The sequence below is a fragment of the Salmo salar genome, chromosome 14 (assembly GCF_965601325.2).
Source record: "Salmo salar chromosome 14, fSalSal1, whole genome shotgun sequence".
Classification (NCBI taxonomy): domain Eukaryota; kingdom Metazoa; phylum Chordata; class Actinopteri; order Salmoniformes; family Salmonidae; genus Salmo; species Salmo salar.
Genome location: NC_138304.1, coordinates 5,386,299 through 5,398,941, shown reverse-complemented (window position 1 = coordinate 5,398,941; position 12,643 = coordinate 5,386,299). Strand labels below are relative to the sequence as shown.

General features: G+C 41.7%; 1 protein-coding gene across 1 annotated transcript in view; it reads right to left on the bottom strand.

Annotated features, from left to right (window-relative positions):
• Nucleotides 1–12,130, bottom strand: part of slc39a6 (solute carrier family 39 member 6) — a 46,058-nt gene extending 33,928 nt beyond the window's left edge. Inside the window, exon 1 of the mRNA XM_014139142.3 lies at nucleotides 11,988–12,130. The gene's annotated coding sequence lies outside the window, so the exon portion shown is untranslated. The remainder of the gene's footprint in view (nucleotides 1–11,987) is intronic.
• Nucleotides 12,131–12,643: the final 513 nt, after the last annotated feature.

The following is a 12,643-nucleotide window of genomic DNA, read 5'->3' as shown; positions in this document are numbered from 1 at the left end:
TAGCCCGTGATGGCTGGGCTATGTACTTAGAATATTGCAAAATGTGCTTTCACCAAAAAGCCATTTTAAAAATCGGACATATCGAGTGCATAGAGGAGTTCTGTATCTATAATTCTTAAAATAATTGTTATGCTTTTTGTGAACGTTTATCGTGAGTAATTTAGTAAATTGTTAGTAAATTCCCAGGAAGTTTGCGGGGGGTAAGCTAGTTCTGAACGTCACATGCTAATGTAAAAAGCTGGTTTTTGATATAAATATGAACTTGATTGAACAAAACATGCATGTATTGTATAACATAATGTCCTAGGGTTGTCATCTGATGAAGATCAAAAGGTTAGTGCTGCATTTAGCTGTGGTTTGGGTTTTTGTGACATTATATGCTAGCTTGAAAAATGGGTGTCTGATTATTTCTGGCTGGGTACTCTGCTGACATAATGTAATGTTTTGCTTTCGTTGTAAAGCCTTTTTGAAAATCGGACAGTGTGGTTAGATTAACCAGAGTCTTGTCTTTAAAATGCTTTAAAATAGTCATATGTTTGAGAAATTGAAGTAATAGTATTTCTAAGGTATTTGAAAATCGCGCCACGGGATTCAACTGGCTGTTGCGTAGGTGGGACGAATTCGTCCCGCCTAGCCCAGAGAGGTTATCTAGCCTGTCCTGCGTTGCATATAATCGCTTAGGTAAACTTTGCTCCAACCATAAACATCAATGCCTTTCTTAAAATCAATACATAAGTATATATTTTTAAACCTGCCTATTTAGTTAATATTGCCTTCTAACATGAATTTCTTTTAACTAGGGAAAATGTGTCACTTCTCTTGCAACAGAGTCAGGGTATATGCAGCAGTTTGGGCCGCCTGGCTCGTTGCGAACTAATTTGCCAGAATTTTACGTAATTATGACATAAGAGGAATATTTAGACTTAGGGATGCCACCCGTTAGAAAAAAAAATACGGAACGGTTCCGTATTTCACTGAAAGGAAAAACGTTTTGTTTTCGAGATGATAGGTCATTAATATGGTCGAATCCGGAAACTAAGGCTTGTATTTGTGTGTTTATTATATTATAATTAAGTCTATGATTTGATAGAGCAGTCTGACTGAGCGGTGGTAGGCAACAGCAGGCTCGTAAGCATTCATTCAAACAGCACCTTTGTGCGTTTTGCCAGCAGCTCTTCGCAATGCTTCAAGCATTGCTCTGTTTATGACTTCAAGCCTATCAACTCCCAACATTAGGCTGGTGTTACCCATGTGAAATGGCTAGCTAGTTAGCGGGGTGCGCGCTAATAGCGTTTCAAACGTCACTCACTCTGAGACTTGGGAGTGGTTGTTCCCCTTGCTCTACATGGGTAACGCTGCTTCGAGGGTGGCTGTTGTCGATGTGTTCCTGGTTCGAGCCCAGGTAGGGGCGAGGAGATGGACGGAAGCTACACTGGCAATACTAAAGTGCCTATAAGAACATCCAATAGTCAAAAGGTATATGAAATACAAATCGTATAGAGAGAAATAGTCCTATAATAACTACAACCTAAAACTTCTTACCTGGGAATATTGAAGACTCATGTTAAAAGGAACCACCAGCTTTCATATGTTCTCATGTTCTGAGCAAGGAACTTAAACGTTAGCTTTTTTACATGGCACATATTGCACTTTTACTTTCTTCTCCAACACTTTGTTTTTGCATTATTTAAACCATGTTTCATTATATATTTGAGGCTAAATTGATAGTATTGATGTATTATATGAAGTTAAAATAAGTGTTAATTCAGTAGTTGTAATTGTCATTATTACAAATAAAAATAAATTGGCCGATTAATCGGTATCGCCTTTTTTTGGTTCTCCAATAAATCGGTATCGGCGGTGAAAAATCATAATCGGTCGACCTCTAACTGAAACCATTTCAACTGCTGCTGCCTAATGGTTTCCTTGTTGACTGGGATTGGTCTAACTAATCCAGACCTCTATTGAAGGGAATAAACCACAGAGGCCATTTCCAGGACAAAGATTACAGTGCCTTTGGAAAGTATTCAGACCCCTTGACATTTTGTTACATTACAGCCTTACTCTAAAATGGATTAAATACAACAATAAAAATAAAATAAAAATCTTCCCCCACACAATACCCTAGAATGACAAAGCGAAAACAGGTTTAGTAATGTTTGCAAATGTATAAAGAAATTAAAAAAACAATTTTACATATTATTCAGACCCTTTATTATGACACTTGAAATTGAGCTCAGGTGCATCCTGTTTCCATTGATCATCCTTGAGATGTTTCTACAACTTGATTGGAGTCCACCTGTGGTAAATTCAATTGATTGGTCACGTACCCCTTCAAACATACAACCTCCAGCTGCGTACCAGGGTCAGCGCACTCTCAAAATGTTGTTTTGTCATCATTGTAAGCCTACCACACAAACATAAGAACGAGTGCGAGTTTGTCACAACCCGGCTCGTGGGAAGTGACAAAGAGCTCTTATAGGACCAGGGCACAAATAATAAATGTTGCTGCTCTTTATTTAGCCATCCTACATATGAAACCTTATTTCTTCATCAAAAATTAATGAGAAGGGTGTGCTTGAAAGGATGCACATAGACTCTCTCCAATACAACCCAACATTGCAGAGTTGTCTTATTAAATCATTTCACACAGTTTGTGCCTGTATTTAGGTCATGCTAGTGAGGGCCGAGGATCCACTCTCACATAGGTACGTGGTTGCAAAGGGCATCAGTGTCTTAACAGCACGATTTGCCAAAGCACGATACTCTGAGCGCAGCCCAATCCAGAAATTTGGCAGTGGCTTCTGATTAAATAACATTTTCACAGAACTGCTTGTTGCAATTTCAATGAGGCTCTCTTGTTCAGATATCAGTAAGTGGACTGGAGGCAGGGCGTGAAAGGGATAACGAATCCAGTTGTGTGTAATACGTTTCGGGGAAGTACCTGCGTAATTGCACACCCAACTCACTCAGGTGCGTCGCTATATCACATTTGACATTGTCTGTAAGCTTGAGTTCATTTGCACACACAAAACAAATCATACAATGATGGAAAAACCTGTGTGTTGTCCTTGTTAACCTGTTGGGGCTAGGGGGCAGTATTTTCACGGCCAGATAAAACACGTACCTGATTTAAACTGGTTACTACTCTTACCCAGAAACGAGAATATGCATATAATTAGTAGATTTGGATATAAATCACTCCAAAGTTTCTAAAACTGTTTGAATGGTGTCTGTGAGTATAACAGAACTCAAATGGCAGGCCAAAACCTGAAAAGATTCCATGCAGGAAGTGCCCTGTCTGACAATTTGTTGTCCTTCTAGGGCATCTCTATCAAAAATACAGCATCTCTGCTGTAATGTGACATTTTCTAAGGCTTCCATTGGCTCTAAGAAGGCGCCAGAAAGTGGAATGAGAGCTCTGCAGTCTCTGGGCGAAAAACAGCAGGAGTGTTTGTGAGTGGTCAGGCAGGGAACACTGACACTGGAGCGCGCATGCACGAGAGGACTCCCATTTTTTTCTTTCTCTCTTTGAACGAATACAACGTCGCCCGGTTGGAATATTATCGCCATTTTACGAGAAGAATTGCATAAAATGTGATTTTAAACAGCGTTTGACATGCTTCGAAGTACGGTAATGGAACATTTTGAATTTTTGTCACGAAATGCGACCACGCGTCACCCTTCGGATACTGACCTCAACGCACGAACAAAACAGAGGATATTTGAACATAACTATGGATTATTTCGAACCAAAACAACATTTATTGTTGAAGTAGAAGTCCTGGTAGTGCATTCTGACGAAGAACAGCAAAGGTAATCCAATTTTTCTAATAGTAAATCTGAGTTTGGTGAGGGCCAAACTTGGTGGGTGTCAAATTAGCTAGCCGTGATATCTACTCAGAATATTGCAAAATGTGCGTTCACCGAAAAGCTATTTTAACCTGTTATGGCTAGGGGGCAGTATTTTCAAGGCCGGATAAAAAAAACGTACCCGATTTAATCTGATTATTACTCCTGCCCAGAAACTAGAATATGCATTACATTATTAGCTTTGGATAGAAAACACTCCAAAGTTTCTAAAACTGTTTGAATGGTGTCTGAGTATAACAGAACTCATTTGGCAGGCCAAAACCTGAGAAGATTCCATGCAGGAAGTGCCCTGTCTGACAATTTCTTGCCCTTCTTGATTATCTCTATCCATTACAGAGGATCTCTGCTGTTACGTGACACTTCCTACGGCTCCCATGGGCTCTCAGAAGGCGGCAAAAAGCTGAATCGTGGCTTTGCAGGCTCTGGCTGAAAAAAAGTAGCGCGTTTGGGTAGTGGCTGGTCACAGTACTGTGAGACTCAGGCGCGTGCCCGCGTCGACCCCATGCTTTGTTTTCTTTCGTCTGTTTACCTAAACGCAGATTCCCGGTCGGAATATTATCGCTTTTTTACGAGAAAAATGGCATAAAAATTGATTTTAAACAGCGGTTGACATGCTTCAAAGTACGGTAATGGAATATTTAGAAATCTTTTGTCACGAAATGCACCATGCTCGTGACCCTTATTTACACTTCGGATAGTGTCTTGAACGCACGAACAAAACGCCGATATAACGATGGATTATTTTGAACCAAACCAACATTTGTTATTGAAGTAGCAGTCCTGGGAGTGCATTCTGACGAAGAACACCAAAGGTAATCAAACTTTTGTAATAGTAAATCGGAGTTTGGTCAGGGCTAAACTTGGTGGGTGTCTAAATAGCTAGCCGTGATGGCTGGGCTATCTACTGAGAATATTGCAAAATGTGCTTTCACCGAAAAGCTATTTTAAAAATCGGACATATCGAGTGCATAGAGGAGTTCTGTATCTATAATTCTTAAAATAATTGTTATGTTTTTTGTGAACGTTTATCGTGAGTAATTTAGTAAATTCACCGGAGGTTTGCGGGGGATATGCTAGTTCTGAACGTCACATGCTAATGTAAAAAGCTGGTTTTTGATATAAATATGAACTTGATTGAACAAAACATGCATGTATTGTATAACATAATGTCCTAGGATTGTCATCTGATGAAGATCAAAGGTTAGTGCTGCATTTAGCTGTGGTTTTGTTTTTTGTGACATTATATGCTAGCTTGAAAAATGGGTGTCTGATTATTTCTGGCTGGGTACTCTGCTGACATAATCTAATGTTTTGCTTTCGCTGTAAAGCCTTTTTGAAATCGGACAGTGTGGTTAGATAAAGGAGAGTCTTGTCTTTAAAATGCTGTGAAATAGTCATATGTTTGAAAAATTGAAGTTTTGGGATTTTTGAGGAATTTGTAATTCGCGCCACGCCCATCATTGGATATTGGAGCAGGTGTTCCGCTAGCGGAACGTCTAGATGTAAGAGGTTAAAATCTGACACCGCGATTGCATAAAGGAGTTCTGTATCTATAATTCTTAAAATAATTGTTATGTTTTTTGTCAACGTTTATCGTGAGTAATTTAGTAAATTCACCGGAAGTTTGTGGTGGGTATGCTAGTTCTGAACATCACATGCTAATGTAAAAAGCTGGTTTTTGATATAAATATGAACAAAACATGCATGTATTGTATAACATAATGTCCTAGGAGTGTCATCTGATGAAGATCAAAGGTTAGTGCTGCATTTAGCTGTGGTTTTGGTTTTTGTGACATATATGCATGCTTTGAAAATGGCTGTGTGATTATTTTTGGCAGGGTACTCTCCTGACATAACCTAATGTTTTGCTTTCGTTGTAAAGCCTTTTTGAAATCGGACAGTGTGGTTAGATTAACGAGAGTCTTGTCTTTAAAATGGTGTAAAATAGTCATATGTTTGAGAAATTCAAGTTATAGCATTTATGAGGTATTTGTATTTTGCGCCACACGATTCCACTGGCTGTTGACTACGCAAACGTCCCACCTTGCCCAGGGAGGTTAATGCAGACAGAGAAGAGCTCCAACTTCTTAATATAGCCTCAATTTTGTCCCACACATTGAATATAGTTGCAGAGTGTCACTGTAATCCTATATTCAGATCATTCAGGTGAGAAAAAACATCACCCAGATAGGCCAGTCGTGTGAGAAACTTGTCATCATGCAAGCGGTCAGACAAGTGAAAATGATGGTCAGTAAAGAAATCTTTAAGCTCGTCTCTCAATTTAAAAAAAACATGTCAATACTTTGCTCCTTGATATGTTGTAAAAGCGTTACATGGTCGCTGCCCATATCATTGCATAGTGCAGAAAACACACAAGATTTCAAGGGCCTTGCTTTAACAAAGTTAACCATTTTCTCTGTTGTGTCCAAAACGTCTTCCAAGCTGTCAGGGATTCCCTTGGCAGCAAGAGCCTCTCGGTGGATGCTGCAGTGTACGGAACTGGCGGATGCATCAGTGTACCCAAGTGGCGACGGGAGCAACTGCTTGCACACACCTTATCACTCCACTATGTCTCCCTGTCATGGCTTTTGTGCCATCAGTACAGATACCAACACATCTTAACCACCAAAGTCCATTTGATGTCACAAAGCTGTCCAGTACTTTAAAAATATCCTCTCCTGTTGTCCTGGTTTCCAGTGGTTTGCAGAAGAGGATGTCTTCCTTAATTGACCCCCCATGAACGTAACAGACATATACCAGGAGCTGTGCCCGGCCCGCCATGTCTGTTGACTCATCCAGCTGTAACACATAGAATTCACTAGCTTGTATGCAAAGCAGTAATTGTTTCAAAACATCTCCTGCCATGTCACTGATGCGTCGTGAAACAGTGTTGTTTGATGAAGATTTGTCTGTATAGTTTTTGGCCTTTTGCCCCAGCATTGTCCCAGCCATATCCGCAGCAGCAGGAAGAATGAATGCCTGTCCTAGCCACTCGGTAGCTCACCATATAAGACGCGTCTAGCCCCTTCTTATTAATGGCATCTGTTGCTTTTATACATGTCTTACTACTCAAAAGTCGTCTTTATTCTCGCTCAAAAAACTCCCGTGGCTTATTTTTCAAATTGTCATGTTTCGCTTATAAATGTCTGCGCAAGAGTGAAGGTTTCACACGAGAGAGTAACAGTTAACGTGACTGGATGTTAATTATTTGACTAGGGTACCTGTATTTGACATTGTGTTGTTATTTCGCTGAACACTAGATGGTTTAATTTTATTTTTGGCAGTTAAACGAGGCCACTCAGGCGAAAAAAACTCACCCAAATGTATAGCCCATTGGAAAATATAAATGTACTGTTTGAAAATGTGAAGAAAAATGCATATTTAAAAAAAAAAATGTGAATCATTTTATTTGGAGTACACCCGAGGGCATTGCGCAGACCCCTGGGAGTACCCATACCCCAGTTTGAGAATACCTTGTCTATATAAAATGTCCCACAGTTGACAGTGCATATCAGAGCAAAAACCAAGCCATGAGGTTGAAGGAATTGTCCGTAGAGCTCCGAGACAAGATTGTGTCGAGGCACAGATCTGGGGAAGGGTAATCAAAACATTTCTGCAGCATTCAAGGTCCCCAAGAACACAGTGGTCTCCATTCTTAAATGGAAGAAGATTGGAACCACAAAGACTTCCTAGAGCTGGCCGCCCGGCCAAACTGAGCAATCAGGGGAGAAGGGCCTTGGTCAGGGAGGTGATCAAGAACCTGATGGTCACTCTGACAGAGCTCTAGAGTTCCAGAAGGACAACCATCGCTGCAGCATTCTACCAATCAGGCTTTATGGTAGTGGCCAGGTGGAAGCCACTCCTCAGTAAAAGGCACCTGACAGCCAACTTGGAGTTTGCCAAAAGGCACCTAAAGACTCCAAGATTTAACCCTTTGGCCTGAATGCCAAGCGTCACATCTGGAGGAAACCTGGCACCATCCCTACTGTGAAGCATGATGGTGGCAGCGTCATGCTGTGGGGATGCTTTTCAGCAGCAGGGACTGGGAGACTAGTCAGGGTCAAGGGACAGATTAACAGAGAAAAGTAGAGATCCTTGATGAAAACCTGCTCCAGAATGCTCATGACCTCAGACTGGGGCCAAGGTTCACCTTCCAACAGGACAATGACCGTATGCACAAGACAATGCAGGAGTGGCTTCAGGACAAGTCTGAATGTCCATGAGTAGCCCAACCAGAGCCTGGACTTGAACTCGATCGAACATCTCTGGAGAGACCTGAAAATAGCTGTGCTGCAAAACCTTCTCATCAAACCTGACAGAGATTGAGAGGATCTACAGAGAAGAGTGGGAGAAACTCCCCCAAATACAGGTGTGCCAAGCTTGTAGCGACATACCCAAGAAGACTCGAGACTAATCTCTGCCAAAGGTGCTTCAACAAAGGACTGAGTAAAGGGTCTGAATACTTATGTAAATGTGATATCAGTTTTTTGTTTTTTTTTGCAAACCAGCTTTTACTTTGTCATTATGGGGTTGTGTGTGTAGATTGAAGAGTCAAGTTATTTAATCCATGTTAGAATAAGGCTGTAACGTAACAAAATGTGGAAAAAGTCAAGGGGTCTGAGTACTTTCTGAATACACTGTACATATGTAATTACAGTATTGTAATAATTCATAGTTACTGTAATAACATGTAACTGGTGTTAAATATAGTCGAATTACAGGGGTGTAACAACGAATGCTTGGTACCCTGCTTGTTACAAATGTTAAAGTTTCCGATAGCATCCTAAAGCACCATTGTTCAGCCTGCACAAACCACGTGATAAGTGTTATCCAACTGAAAACCGACCACCTCACTGACACAACTCTGCAAGAAAGATCTGGAGTCTGATGCCTGGGCCCAGTGGCAAAAATGGCTTCACATCAAATTACTTGAAATTGTTAAATATTTAATGCTGCATTTGACAATGGGTCAACTACTTTAACCATCAACTAAACAGACATGAATAAACAGATAAATTGTGAGAGTCATTCGTGCTTGCCAAATTATAAGCCTATTACGCTTGGTTGAATAAGGGTTTATAAATGCACTTTAAATGGTCATAAGACAAACTCCATCATGTAACCTTACAAGGGTTTCACTGTTGATGAACATTCTCACTTTTGGATGGGATGCATTGGTGCAATTGTTTACTTAGAACAGGAAATAAGGCATTATGTCAAGATCTGCCCATCTGCGCAACACCCTCAAAATAACTGAGGTCATGCAGCAGTGTGCAAATAATGGGGTTGAGGAGGTCTGTGTGTGCAAAATCCAGGCATGAAAGGTTGCCTTGACTAGCGAGCTAGGTACCTTAAAGATGGCAAATATTCTATGGTCCCTACTCGCTAGCTAACGTTAGCTGGGCTCGATGGTCTCATCATCCATGAACCTTTTTTCTCAGGGTATCCATACCTCAAGGGTATTACATGAATAAGTCTGTAACGTAACAAAAACGTGGAAAAAGTCAAGGGGTCTAAATACATTCCGAATGCACTGTAAGTCTAAGAGAAGGACAAACTGAATTACTTTCATGGGGGACCAACTTGACTTGTGAGGATGACCACACAATTTAGTGTCATCGTGAGCAAAAGCTATTGGTTTTCTACCCAAAGTTGCAAAGACAATTGCCATAAATAAACACCAGCAAAATAGATAAAATGGTGTGACAGGAACAGCGGCACCTAGTGCGCAAAACCTGGTACTTTCACACTTATTTATGGGGAAAGATAAGTGAAACAGGGGAAAGAAACGTCACCAAATTCACTGAGAATACTTTACGTAGAACAAATAAACAATACACCAAGCTTTATACTGCTTGTCAAACAGAGAACTGATACTGTATACTGGCCGTTGGAGTGGGCGAGATATGGTTGGGGAGGCCCCCACCTCGCAGGCAAAACATTTTAGTTTCCCCCTTCTTGACAACAGAGATAACATTGTACATTTTAAAGTTAATTTCCTGCAATTGTACACATTTGGCCAAGATTTATGCCATTTTAATGAGATCTGAGTGAGTGTGCCTAATAAATTTAAAAATGGGGGCCCCTGACGGTCACAGTGCTGAGCACATGCCCTGCGTGGCCTGTTGGTATTCGGCCACGCTTACTACAAGTTTAGATAGATGGGCTAAACTAACTTACCAATCTAAAAATTGTTAGTGGACATGGTTAATTGAGTGACTGTCAGTGACTGACATAACAAGAGGAAAAACTGCTGATGCACATCTAAATTACACCTCGTCCATTCTACTATTCTACCTCAACAGTAAATTGAGACTGACTGAAGGACTGGGGACACTAAGCGACCGCTTATGTCTGGAGCCGGCCCTGCGGGTGTGGCCAGTCCATGGGTGGCTTTTGGGGGGAATTTCTCATGTCCTACTCATTGTTAGGAAGACGTTTTGTCCAAATCGGATTTTAGGTAATATATTTATTGAATATTAGAAATTAAAAAATGGCCAATTTGATGCAATCAATTAGATATAATTTGATCTGTGAGAAATGCATTTCAACTAAACAATGTTGCAGGAATGCTAACCTTATCTGTTTCTAACTACAGAAACGATTTCAGAATAATCTGAGATGGTGGGTGTTGAAATCCTCTTTTTTGTGCCAAGGTGAATCAGGTGAGTTAGTTCAGACTTAGCTAGCTACAACAAGCCATTAACAAAGATTATTATTTCATCTGTGCTATTAGCCAATTAGCTAGCTGGCTAACTAGCGTGAAGTGATGCATTGCCATTTCAAAACAACAGGAAAGCAAGGCAACAGTAAACATGTTTTCCCCCAGAAATGATGCAGCCACTGATTATACTTCTACTGGTCAAGTTAAGGTAGGACTCAAGTACACAGGCAAAAGGCGGGGGCGCTCCAGTGAACTAGGTGGCGGTAATGAACATAATGTTGGACGCCAACCAACAAAAAACCCTATATAAAGAACGGGTGGGGGCGGCAATGGTGTCCTTCGCCCCTGCCTGTCAGCCACCGCTTTATTGCGGGTCTGTTAATGACTGCGAGGACAGGTGTCCGGCAGGCTGGAGCGAAATAAACTGTGTGCTGGTTAGCTAGGATTCCGGTACACAGCAGGCTGGATAGCTAGTTAGGACACCGGTAGACAGTGTCCTTTGCCCCTGCCTGTCGGGCACCGCTTTCCAGGGGTTCCGTTAACATCGAGGACAAGTGTTCGGCAGGCGTAAGCAAAGGACACTGTGCTGGGACTCCGTTAAACAGCAGGTGGGAGAGACACCGGTAGACAATGTCCTTCTTCCATGCCTGGCATGCTGGACAGGGGGTGTTCCTGCAGATGCAGGAATGAAAACATGCAAGAACGCCACAAATTGCAGGCCACAATCACACACCATTGTACCTTTATGGCAATATGGTCAATATTGTTATCCGGGACCCTTGGTACGTCACTACACAATCCAAGTTGACACTTAAAATCGTTTCGGTAGGGATTTAGGGTAGGGACGTCACACAGAAATCGGATTGCACCAACCATGACAAAACGCATCATTGCCCGTGTTTGGTCCAAATCGGGCCAGTGGTGTCTGAGAATAACTAGTTGCGTAAATACGAACGTCAACAGATCCATACTACTAGTTCGAGGGGGACAATGAGTCGTGTTGGCATAACCACGACAAATCACTTATCACAAAAGGGCAACATGCAAGAACCCAGACTTATAGCTAGATATTTCTTTCTCCTTTAATCAACAGATGCGGCATTTCGAAGGAAGAATATATGGTGGTTGCATGCGGCCCTTACCAGGGCCTAGTCAGGGTGTAAATGATAGGCAATCATGCGCAAATGAAAAACAATACGATTGTTTTGTAACGACCACAGGAATCTCGGAGACGAAATACACCGAGTTTACTATCAAAAGAGAGCGCCATGAGCTGAATTTATGCACTCTGCACTAGCAAAATCTACCGTGCCGTGTGCAGAGAACACGTCAAGCAGCATAGACCGGAAACTAAACAAACCCATTGAACAAAACGTAAGGCGGGCGACATACTCCGCCGCTTGATACATGTGTTAAAATCTAGCTAAACATAGCACAAGGTATCTCCTACCTGTAAACCGTAGCGCTTGTAGGATAAACGTTTCTTCCCAACCTTCGTTCGAATGACGTGTGTGTGGTACAGAATAGTGCTGACTACAGTATTTATCTCGGGAGGAGAGACGTCTGGTGGCCAAAATGTGCAATGGCGTGCAACTTCTTGGCGGTGTGCATACCAGTATTAGGTGCATTACCGCCACCTACCGGGATGGAGTGTGGTGAGACTGGTGGTGTTCTAGATTCTGCATTCCAGTCTACATGACTGGAAGAAGGAAGTTATTGATAAATGGATTACAGTGTGTTCTGGGCGGGTTTTGAGCAAATTGGAGAGGGTGAAGCTTATTCCCAGGGATGTGATCATTCTTCTGAGCGTTTGCCTTTGATGTCAAATCAAATGTTATTGGTCACATACACATGGTTAGCAGATGTTAATGCGAGTGTAGCGAAATGCTTGTTCATAAATTTGACAGTGAAGGAGGATGATCTGTAGTTTCTGCTCCTGGACAGTTAGGACATGAACCTGTGTGCAACTGCAGCCCGCAATTTGGGGCGTTCCTGCATGTGGGCATCTCCCCCCTCCAAGCATTGGTTCTTTCATGAACACCCCAACTCAAGCATCCCATTGGCATCCCTGGAATGTCATGGCTGTACAAAAGAGCGGACCAAGAT